Source organism: Colobus angolensis, unplaced genomic scaffold (assembly GCF_000951035.1).
Source record: "Colobus angolensis palliatus isolate OR3802 unplaced genomic scaffold, Cang.pa_1.0 Scaffold56, whole genome shotgun sequence".
In the NCBI taxonomy this organism is placed as follows: domain Eukaryota; kingdom Metazoa; phylum Chordata; class Mammalia; order Primates; family Cercopithecidae; genus Colobus; species Colobus angolensis.
In genome coordinates, this window is record NW_012119154.1 from 11910132 (window position 1) to 11919739 (window position 9608).

Here is a 9608-nt window from a genome sequence, read left to right on the forward strand (position 1 = left end):
TGGCCTCCCAAAGTGCTGGGATTATAGGCGTGAGCCACAGCACACTTTCAGCTGCTAAAAAAAGTGTGGAATGGCATTTTACTATGGGGGAAAAAACATGTAGACAAAGAGCTAAGTGATGTACACAGAGCCTGGCATAAGCTTGTCAGTTTCAGCACAGAGCTCAGTTAGCAGAATCATAGGCCACATCTAAAGTAAGCAGTATTTGATGACCTGATAGGTACTCTGGCCAGAATAGTAGGAAGATCAGGAAGAAGGACCCAGCCAGAACCTGCTATTCTAACAGCAGGATCTCATCACCTTAGATACAATCTAATAACTGCTGGTTTCAGACCACATTGTGTCTGCTAGATTTGCCCCAGCAAAATGGATGTGACACATTCTGCCCCCTTCCTCCTTATGTATTCTGAAGCAGAACCTGGGGAGAGCATTTCATTTCTATCTTTTAATAATAATTGCAAAAAATTATTGAGTGTTTAATGTGTCCCAGACAGCGTGCTATGATCTTTACATTAATTACATCAATGAATCTTCAAATAACTTTCTCAAGGATATAATATTAATATCACCACTTCAATTTTGAGATGAGGAAAGTGAAGTAAGAAGAGGCTAAGAAAGCTGGCAAGCGTTGTGTACTCCTTAGAAGAAGATCTGCGTTAAATTAGAACTTACTCCTATCCAGAACCTAGCTACAACGGAATCTGAAAGTTTTAATATTTAGCTTTCTGACCTCTGTAGTACAGAAGACCTGCTAGAATCAGGTTGGAACAGATTGAGCTTGTCATTCCATTCCACTAGATTCACAAGCTGACTTATATTAAAGATAATTATTAAACTCTTTCTCCCCTGATTGTGAGCCCCTTGAAGATATCTCAGTTTGTTCTCTAGCACAGCCTTGTACTTATATTAGGCAATCAATATATGGGTCTTATGATGTGGATGCCCCCAGACGTTTTGGTTTCAACTCATTTCGGTAGCACATGCTTAAACTTCTGTGAAACCACTGCCTTTTTTGTGGTCTGGTTTTACAGAGCAGCAGCCCAGGTTAGGACTTCTCCCTAACTTTAGAAAGAAATTTTTTTTTTGTTTTTACCAAACGCCTTTTTATTCCTCAAATACTTTGTTGTGGTTACATCAACAGCACCTAGCAACAATCAGAATGTGCATAGCTAAAGAAAGTGTGGAATGACATTTTACTATGGGGGAAAAGCATGTAGACAATGAGCTGAGTGATATACAGAGTGCCTGGCGTAAGCCTGCCAGTTTCAGAGCAGAGCTCAGTTAGCAGAACCATAGGCCACACCTAAAGTAAGCAGCATATGATGACCTGATAGATACTCTGGCAAGAAGAGTAGGAAGATCAGGAAGAAGTAATAAGTCGAGGCTCTCCTGGCCTGCTAACAGCTTGAAGAAGAGTGAACTGCAAGCAGTAGAGACCAGGCATCTGACTCTAGGGATTTTTAAGATGATGCATCAACAATAGAAGTGGGGAATGTAAAAAGAAAAAATAGTGACTTTCATGGGAAATATAATGTGTTCAGATTTGGATAAGTTGAGTTTGAAAGGGTAGGGGAGATCAAGTGAAAACAATTAGCAGGTCCATATGAAGGCAAGTTGCTCAGGAGAGAGGGTCTTTGCTTGGGTATAAAGGTCAGGGATTCATCCAAGAATGAGTGGTAGTTAAAACTGTAAGAGTGGATGAAATTGCTCAGTGTGAAGGTATAAGTATTCAAAAACTTTCTGCAATAATGGAAAATTCCATAATTTGTTATAGAATCATAATTCATTCTTAACTATCTGGCACAGTAGCCACTAGCCATGAAATAAGAGAGGTGAATATTAGGAACTGAAATTAATTAATTAAATGTGTATAGCTGCGTGTATCTGGAGGCTATCCTATTGGACCGCACAGGTGTAGAATGAAGAACAGAGATGACTGAGAATGAAATCCTTAATAATAGCAATATCACATATCTGATGTTATTTTGATGCTACCAAAGATAAGAAATAACACATGCCTTATGAGTGGTTTATTTTCTTTTATGTTTAATCAAATGGTAAATACATTAAAATTATATAGACGAGCTTATGTTGAAAACCAGCAGCTTCCCAACCCACCTCTTCCTACTTCCAACTTAGTAATAATTCATTCTGAGGACCTTTCTTTCTAGTTCTGCTGCTATAAATCCAAAACTCTAAAAAAAAGTTCATATTTCTCTGTATTAATTAATCAACTTCAAATATTATCTATTAATTTCCATCTATGAAAGACCAAAACTCGAAACCACGCCCCAAAGAGTTAAAGATATCAATGACTAACTGAAATTCTTGAGTTTGCAGGAGGGCAGATAAAAAATTAAAGAACTTTTTCTTTTTTTTTTTTTTTTTGAGGTAGAATCTCGCTGGAGTGCAATGGCGTGATCTTGGCTCATTGCAACCTCCGTCTCCCGGGTTCAAGCGATTCTTCCTGCCTCAACCTCCCGAGTAGCTGGGATTATAGGCACCCGCCACCACCTCCGGCTAATTTTTGTATTTTTAGTAGAGATGGGGTTTCGCCATGCTGGCCAGGCTGATCTCGAACACCTGACCTCAGGTGATCCCCCTGCCTCGGCCTCCCAAAGTGCTGGGATTATAGACCTGAGCCACTGCGTCCGGCCCAAACTTCTTAAGAGCTGAAACTCCCCTTGTAAGATAACTAAACTGACTGAAATCAGCTGGAACCAATATGGCTGAATGGAGTTTGTGCAGAAGCCTGCTGATGTTACAGCTTGAATGTCCACCTAATGTTTCATACCAGTTCCCCAACAATTTGCACATGCAATCAATGAAGTAGCATGAAAAGATAACTGCACATGCCCTAGGAACTTCCAAACCTCCCCTTTCTTTCCATCAATCACCTACTCATCTCAGAATCCACTCCTAGAACTTTTCTAATAAAATTACTGCCTTAAAGCCAGCTCAGGGAGACAGATTTGAGCTGAACTCCGGTCTCCTTGTTCGTCGACTAGCAATAAAAAGCTTTTTTTGGCCGGGTGCAGTGGCTCATGCTTGTAATCCCAGAACTTTGGGAGGCCGAGGCGGGCGGATCACAAGGTCAGGAGTTCAAGACCAGTTTAGACAACAAGTGAAACCCCGTCTCTAATAAAAACACAAAAATTAGCTGTGCATGATAGCGGGTGCCTGTAATCCCAGCTACTCAAGAGGCTGAGGCAGGAGAATCACTTGAACCCAGGAGGCAGAGGTTGCAGTGAGCCGAGATCATGCCACTGCACTCCAGGCTGGGTAACAGAGCCAAACTATGTCTCAAAAAAAAAAAAAAAAAAAGCTTTTCTTTTCTCCAAATCCCGTTTATAGAATTGGCTTCTAGCATATAGGGCAGTGAGCCCCTTATGCTTGGTGACAGACTTAGTTTATGTACACTATATTCTTTTCCTTTTTCCTTAAACACTTATTATTTTCACCACTGAGTACACTTGTTACTTAAATAATATGGTTTACTTCTGTTTCTTTATCACCTTTAGTTTCTATCTCACCTTTCCTCTATGAAAATAAAAATATTAGTGAGATAACCCAAGCTTTTTTTTCCAGCAAATTTTTTTTTTGCCTTCTTTCAAATATGCATTTACTTCTGCATGGTTCAGGGTGTAAGCTTTTACATTTTGTTCTGTGACCATATTAAATGATTCATGCTTGTCTATATCTAGTGGTTCTGAGGGAGTTGGTGGTGGGCTGGTGGAAGGAGGCAGATGAAGTATCAATTAGCTACCAGGTAGCTTTAGTTCCCCATCTTATTTTACTGGTGCAAAAGCATAACTCATGGTCTATATGTCTTCAGTTTCAAAGATCTATCATACTTTTTTGAGATTCTCTTTCAAGCCTACACATTATTAATATCTTTGGTTTTCCAGTAACTTAGTCAAATCATTTTATTTCTCTCTGCTTCCAATCAAAACACAGAGAAATAGAATGACTTGACTAAGGCCATATTACTCAGGGTTGGAAAGTTGAGATCAGTTCTGATGACATATCACCTCACAAATCTGTTTTCACTAACATTTCCTAACGAATAAAGTTTGCAAAAAAATTATGGGTTGGGATCTTTGATTTAGATTTACAATCCATAGTGCAGGCTGGAGCAAAGACATTTGAAGCTTGTGTGCTGTAACCAAATTTTCTTTCAAGGAACTCTAGAAATGTCTCCAGGCATCCAGGTGCTTCATGAGCCCAAGTCGACAAACGCTTACCTATGGGTAAAGAATCATCTAACATTAAACTAACATTTACCAAGCACCTAGGTGTTGGCATCTAAGCTAGGATATTTCATATACATTATCTTATTTAATTCCTGCAGCAACCTCTGTAAGTAAATAGAGGTGTAATTGAAAAGTTTGAATTTCAACAATTTAGCACTGTATATTTAGTCCTCTCCATCTTTAAAATGGGGTAGAATAATCTGTGCCTCAGATTTTCCAAAGACAAATTGAATTTGATAAAATTAAATGAGACTAAGTGGTTTGGTTGCTTGGGAGATAAGCAGTATACAAACATAACACTGATGAGTAATAGTGAAGTATTATAGGGCTTTGTTCTTGTTACCCGTAATGCAATTGACCCAAAGGGATTGGCATTAGGGAATGGTTTCTGGATACAAAGCGAAAGACTCCAAACACTCTTGTAAATTTCTAAATTCCAGTGAAGATGGTGCTGGAGTGACTATACGACAAGGATGGTTCCTGGCCACCAAAAGCAGCCAGGAAGCTTCCTGTTATTCTCAGTAATCCTGTGATTAATATAAACCCACGAAAGAGGTATTCCAGGCAAAGGACAGATTACAATTTCACAGAAACTGAAGCTTTTATTAATTTGAAGGGGGCTGTGTGTGTTTGTGTGTGTGTGTGTATTTAAAGATGCAATTCTAAAATTCCTTGAAAGAAAAGACTCTCAACTGTTGTTCTGTTGCCCTGTCTGGAATGTAGTGGCACAATCACAGCTCACTGAAGCCCAGAACTCCTGGGTTCAAGTGATCCTTCCACCTCAGCCTCCTGAGCACCTAGGACTGCAGGTGCTCACCACCATACCCAGCTAATGTTTATCTATTTTTTGTTGAGGCCAGGTCTCACTATGTTGCCCAGGCTGGTCTTGAACTCCTGGGCTCAAGCATTCCTCCTGCCTCGGTGTTTCAAAGAGTTGGGATTACAGGCGTGAGCCACTGGGCCTGGCTGAGAGTAGACTCCTTTTTTTTTTTTTTTAAAGAAAAAAGAATACAATATTATAAATACAAAATCAAAATCAGACACAAAAATGCGTATTTTGAAAGAAAAATAAATCTCAACTTATTATAGACATTACAAACCTGATAGATATTTAAAAAAATCAAACATCTAAAAACCTTGATACCTTTATTAATGAACAAATCTCTGTAATTCATTATTCATACTCATTCTTGACTACATATTGCTGGGTCACCTCTTCATATAAAAATAGAGTTTTAAAATTTTCTTTTTCTGTAAAGGGAATAGAAAGATAATTTCATGTTATTTCAGTTGATTGAAATGTATTTTTATAAAATTATTGGTAGTTTAGAAAAGTTTTATTCAGCTTCATAACTGATAATGATTTTATACATTTTAAACATGCTTTTCAAATTTAGGAAAATATTTATGAAGTTTCTTTCACATATGAGATTTGAGATTTGGAAAAATTTTCACAGACTACCTCCTGGTTTGTATATTTCTAATCTCATTTTATTTTGTTACCCTCATGCTTCCTGTGCTGTCCACCCTGGGGTGCATTCATTGTTTCCACGGGACCTGAACTTTGGCCCTGCCCTTCCTTTGAATCATGGTATTAGCTGGTTGTAGTATTCTTGGAGGCCAGTCCTACATAGTGTAAGCAATAATTTAATTCATCATGAAAGTGACTGTAAACCACAGAAGTACACCCTACTAAACCCCAACTGAACGTAAACCTACCTTAGCTGCTTCTAAATCCGATCTCACAAATGCCGATGTCCATTTTAATGCCCAACAGGAGAGGAAGAGTCATGGAAGGGAAAACAGAATGGAAAGAAACAGGATTCTTAACTGATTGCAGTTAAAATAATTACTTTTTAAAAACTGAAAAAAAAGTACAGAAAGAAAAATGGCCATGGAAACACATTGCTAAGGCTTTTTCCAGGGCCTTAGAAGGGACCGTCAAACAGAGATATTCTGAAAACTTTAAAATTTTTTAAATGGACACAAAACAGTTATACATATCTGCAGGGTTCATCATGATATGGTCATATATGTAATGTAAGTGATCAGATCAGGGTAATTAGCATATCTATCATCTCAAATATTTATTATTTATGTTGGGAACATGCAATATCCTCCTTCTAGCTATTTGAAGCTATGTAATACATTATTGTTAATTGTAGTCATCCTGCAGTGCTATAGAACACTAGAACTTATTCTTCCTACCTAACTGTAATTCCATTTCCTTTAACGAATCTCTCCCCAGCCCTTCCTTCCCCCTGCCCTTCTCAGTCTGTAGTGTATCCTCTGTTGTATGTTTTACTTTGATGAATCAACTTTTTTCTAGCTCCCACATATGAATGAGCACATACAGGGTTCAACTTTCTGTTCCTGGCTTATTTCACTGAACGTAGTGTCTTCCGGTTTCATCCATATTGCCGTAGATGACAGGATTTCATTCTTTATGGTCAAATAGTATTCTATTGTGTGTATATACCACATTTTCTTTATCTAATTGTCTGTTGTTGGACACCTGGGTTCGTTCCATATCTTGGTTATTGTGAATAATGCTGCAATAAACAGGGGGTGCAGATGTCTTTTCTTTACACTGACTTTCTTTCCTTTGGATAAAAGCCCAGTAATGGGATTGCTGGATCATATGGCACTTCTAATTTTATGTGTTTTTTGTTGTTGTTGTTTTTTGTTTTTTTCCAGAAATCTCCATACTGGTTTCCATCATGGCTATACTAGTTTTCAGCAACAGTGCATTCCCCTTCCTTTGTATCTTCACTAGCATTTGATATTTTTTGTCTTTTTGATAATAGCCATCCTAACTGGGGTGAAGATGATATCTCTTTGTCCTTTTGATTTGCATTTTTCTGATCATTAGTGATGTTGAGAATTTTGGAATATATTTGTTGGCCATTTGTATGTCTTCTTTCAAAAAACATCTGTTCAGATCACTTGCCCATTTTCTCATCGATCGTTTATTTTATTTTATTTTTTATTTCTTGCTGTTGAGATGTTTGAGTTCCATGTATATTCTGGATATCAATCCTTTATTGTATGAATCATTAACTTCAGAATAAAATCCACTCGGACTCTAGGATTGTGGAAGGAGCAACAAATTTGTGGTGTAGGACCTTGAATCTAGTTTTGGCTCTTCCACTGATTACCCTTGTGGACCTTGGGCAAGTTATTCACACCCTAGCCCTCACTTATTCCTTTACAAATGAGAGTTTTGAATAGAAAACACCCACACCCCACCCCCTGGAAAAAAAAATCTCTTCTATCTCTGACATTGTCATAGCAGACAGAACTGGCTGCAATAGCAAAATACGCACAGATGGGGGCCTCCCCACCTTCATAGGCTCAGGACAGAGCTTCTAGGCCTAAATTCAGGAGACAGAGGCAACCCTAGCCATTTCCACTCCGTTTTGGAAGCAGCTGCCTTGTCTTTCAAGAATGCAGTCAGACAGCTTTTTTTTTTTTTTAAGAAAAAGGTGTAGTCTTTCCAGGGACTTTAGTCCCCTTTGCTTCCCAGTGATTTTGTGAGTCACTAAATGATTGATGGGGGGCTTGTTTCCATAGTGACCACTTCTGTCCTATCTAGCAGCTGGAGAGCTTAACCCAACCCTGACACAGCTTCCTCAGTTGGGCTGGGCATCCACTTAACCAAAGCATTCAAGGGCAGGACTTGACAGCTCTGAACTCTGGGCCATGGATAGGATTCCAGAAGAAACGAAGGGTGGGAGCATGGTGAAACCACTCATCTATGCTCTCATTTTTTTCCGCAGGTTAAAGTCTCAAATGCTATGCCCCAGCTAGAAAGGAACCTTGATAGCAAAGGAGTCTTGAAGAGCTCTTGGATACTGAATGAACCATTTCTTAGTGGATAGGGCTGTCCAGTGAGACTTCCCAATGCTATTTGCTTCTGATCTTTATAGAGTAATCTTTTATCTTCCCTGGCCCCTTGGGCTAAGTTTGCTATACCTCAATCTCAATAACTGCCGCGTCTCCGCCGCCAATCAATTCTCTGTCTGTTTCTGGGTCCGTTCTCATGTTGCCTTTTCTCCAGGCTTGTCAATATAAAAACAAGAGCCATTTGCTTGAATGGAGGGCTGTGCCTAAAAGTTAACAGACAGTCACAGCTGTGTTAGAGGATTCAGGCATGGAGTACATTCTAAAATAGAACTCAGCCGCAGAGGGCATGGAAACATGCCGTGCTCAAGGCTGCCAGGGAATGCAGCCCTGAAGCTTGGGTTTTTCACGCCTCAAACTCATTAAACCCCCAGCCTGCATTTCACACATCACATCCTTCCAGAATTTCTGGCTTCCTTCATTCAAATAGAATACTCTTTTCTTCCTCAGGTGGCTTAATTGGTTCTTTACCAATTTCTTATTGATATTACTATTTATCCAAAATTTTCTAAGTGCCGTGACTTTACCAGTGGGGAACAGAATGTTCCTATGGAGGGAAGAATTGCTCTGATTATTAGAATTACTGAATTATAGGCATGTAGAACTGGATAGGTTACTAAAAATCATGTAGTTTTATCACCATCATCCTACAGTTTGGGTAAAAAAAGGACCAAAGGTTATATGGTGAGCTGGCTCATAGCCAGAAAAATAGAAACTGATTTTTCTCCCCTGTTTTTATTTCTACTAAGTTATTTAAAAATTATTATTCTAACATCAAATAGCTTTGTGAGTGTACTTAAGATTTGTAGAAATAGGCATCTAATATAGTCATCTAGCTTATTGACCTTATCTTTTGCTTTCATTTTAGAGTACAGCCTGGCCTAGAAGTGCCAAAGAAATTATTCCCTGATATACACAAATATCTTATATATTTGTTTTTATAATCCAAATATCCATGTACAAACATCAAAGTCCATATCTAAATACATCGACACATACACACTTGTGCAGGTACAATCTCTGGCACAGTGGAGTACCAAGAAAAAAATATGACAGATACTCTGCCCAGGTGGGGTTCCCAGCCTACTGAGAGGGTCAAGCAAACCCCCTCCCCACCTCTGCATGCTCTAACTCTAAGATAAGGCAGATTAGAATACCTGTTTTAAAAAGGTATAAGCTCATAGAGGGAAGGAAGAAGAGAGAATGGTTAATTTAAACTGGGATGTATAGGGACGTCTTTAAGGGAAGATAGCATTTGAACTAGTCTTAAAGAATGGGAAGGGATTTTACATGTACACAAGGGCAGGAGAGTAATAATCTACACAGAGATCAGTGTGAACACAGCCTGAAGGTGAGGGGGGCGTTGAGAGTGTGGGCTCCATGCTATGAGCAGCTGTATCCCATAGCTGGGTGAAAAGAAGGAAGCATAAAACTCTACTCAGAGGACACTCT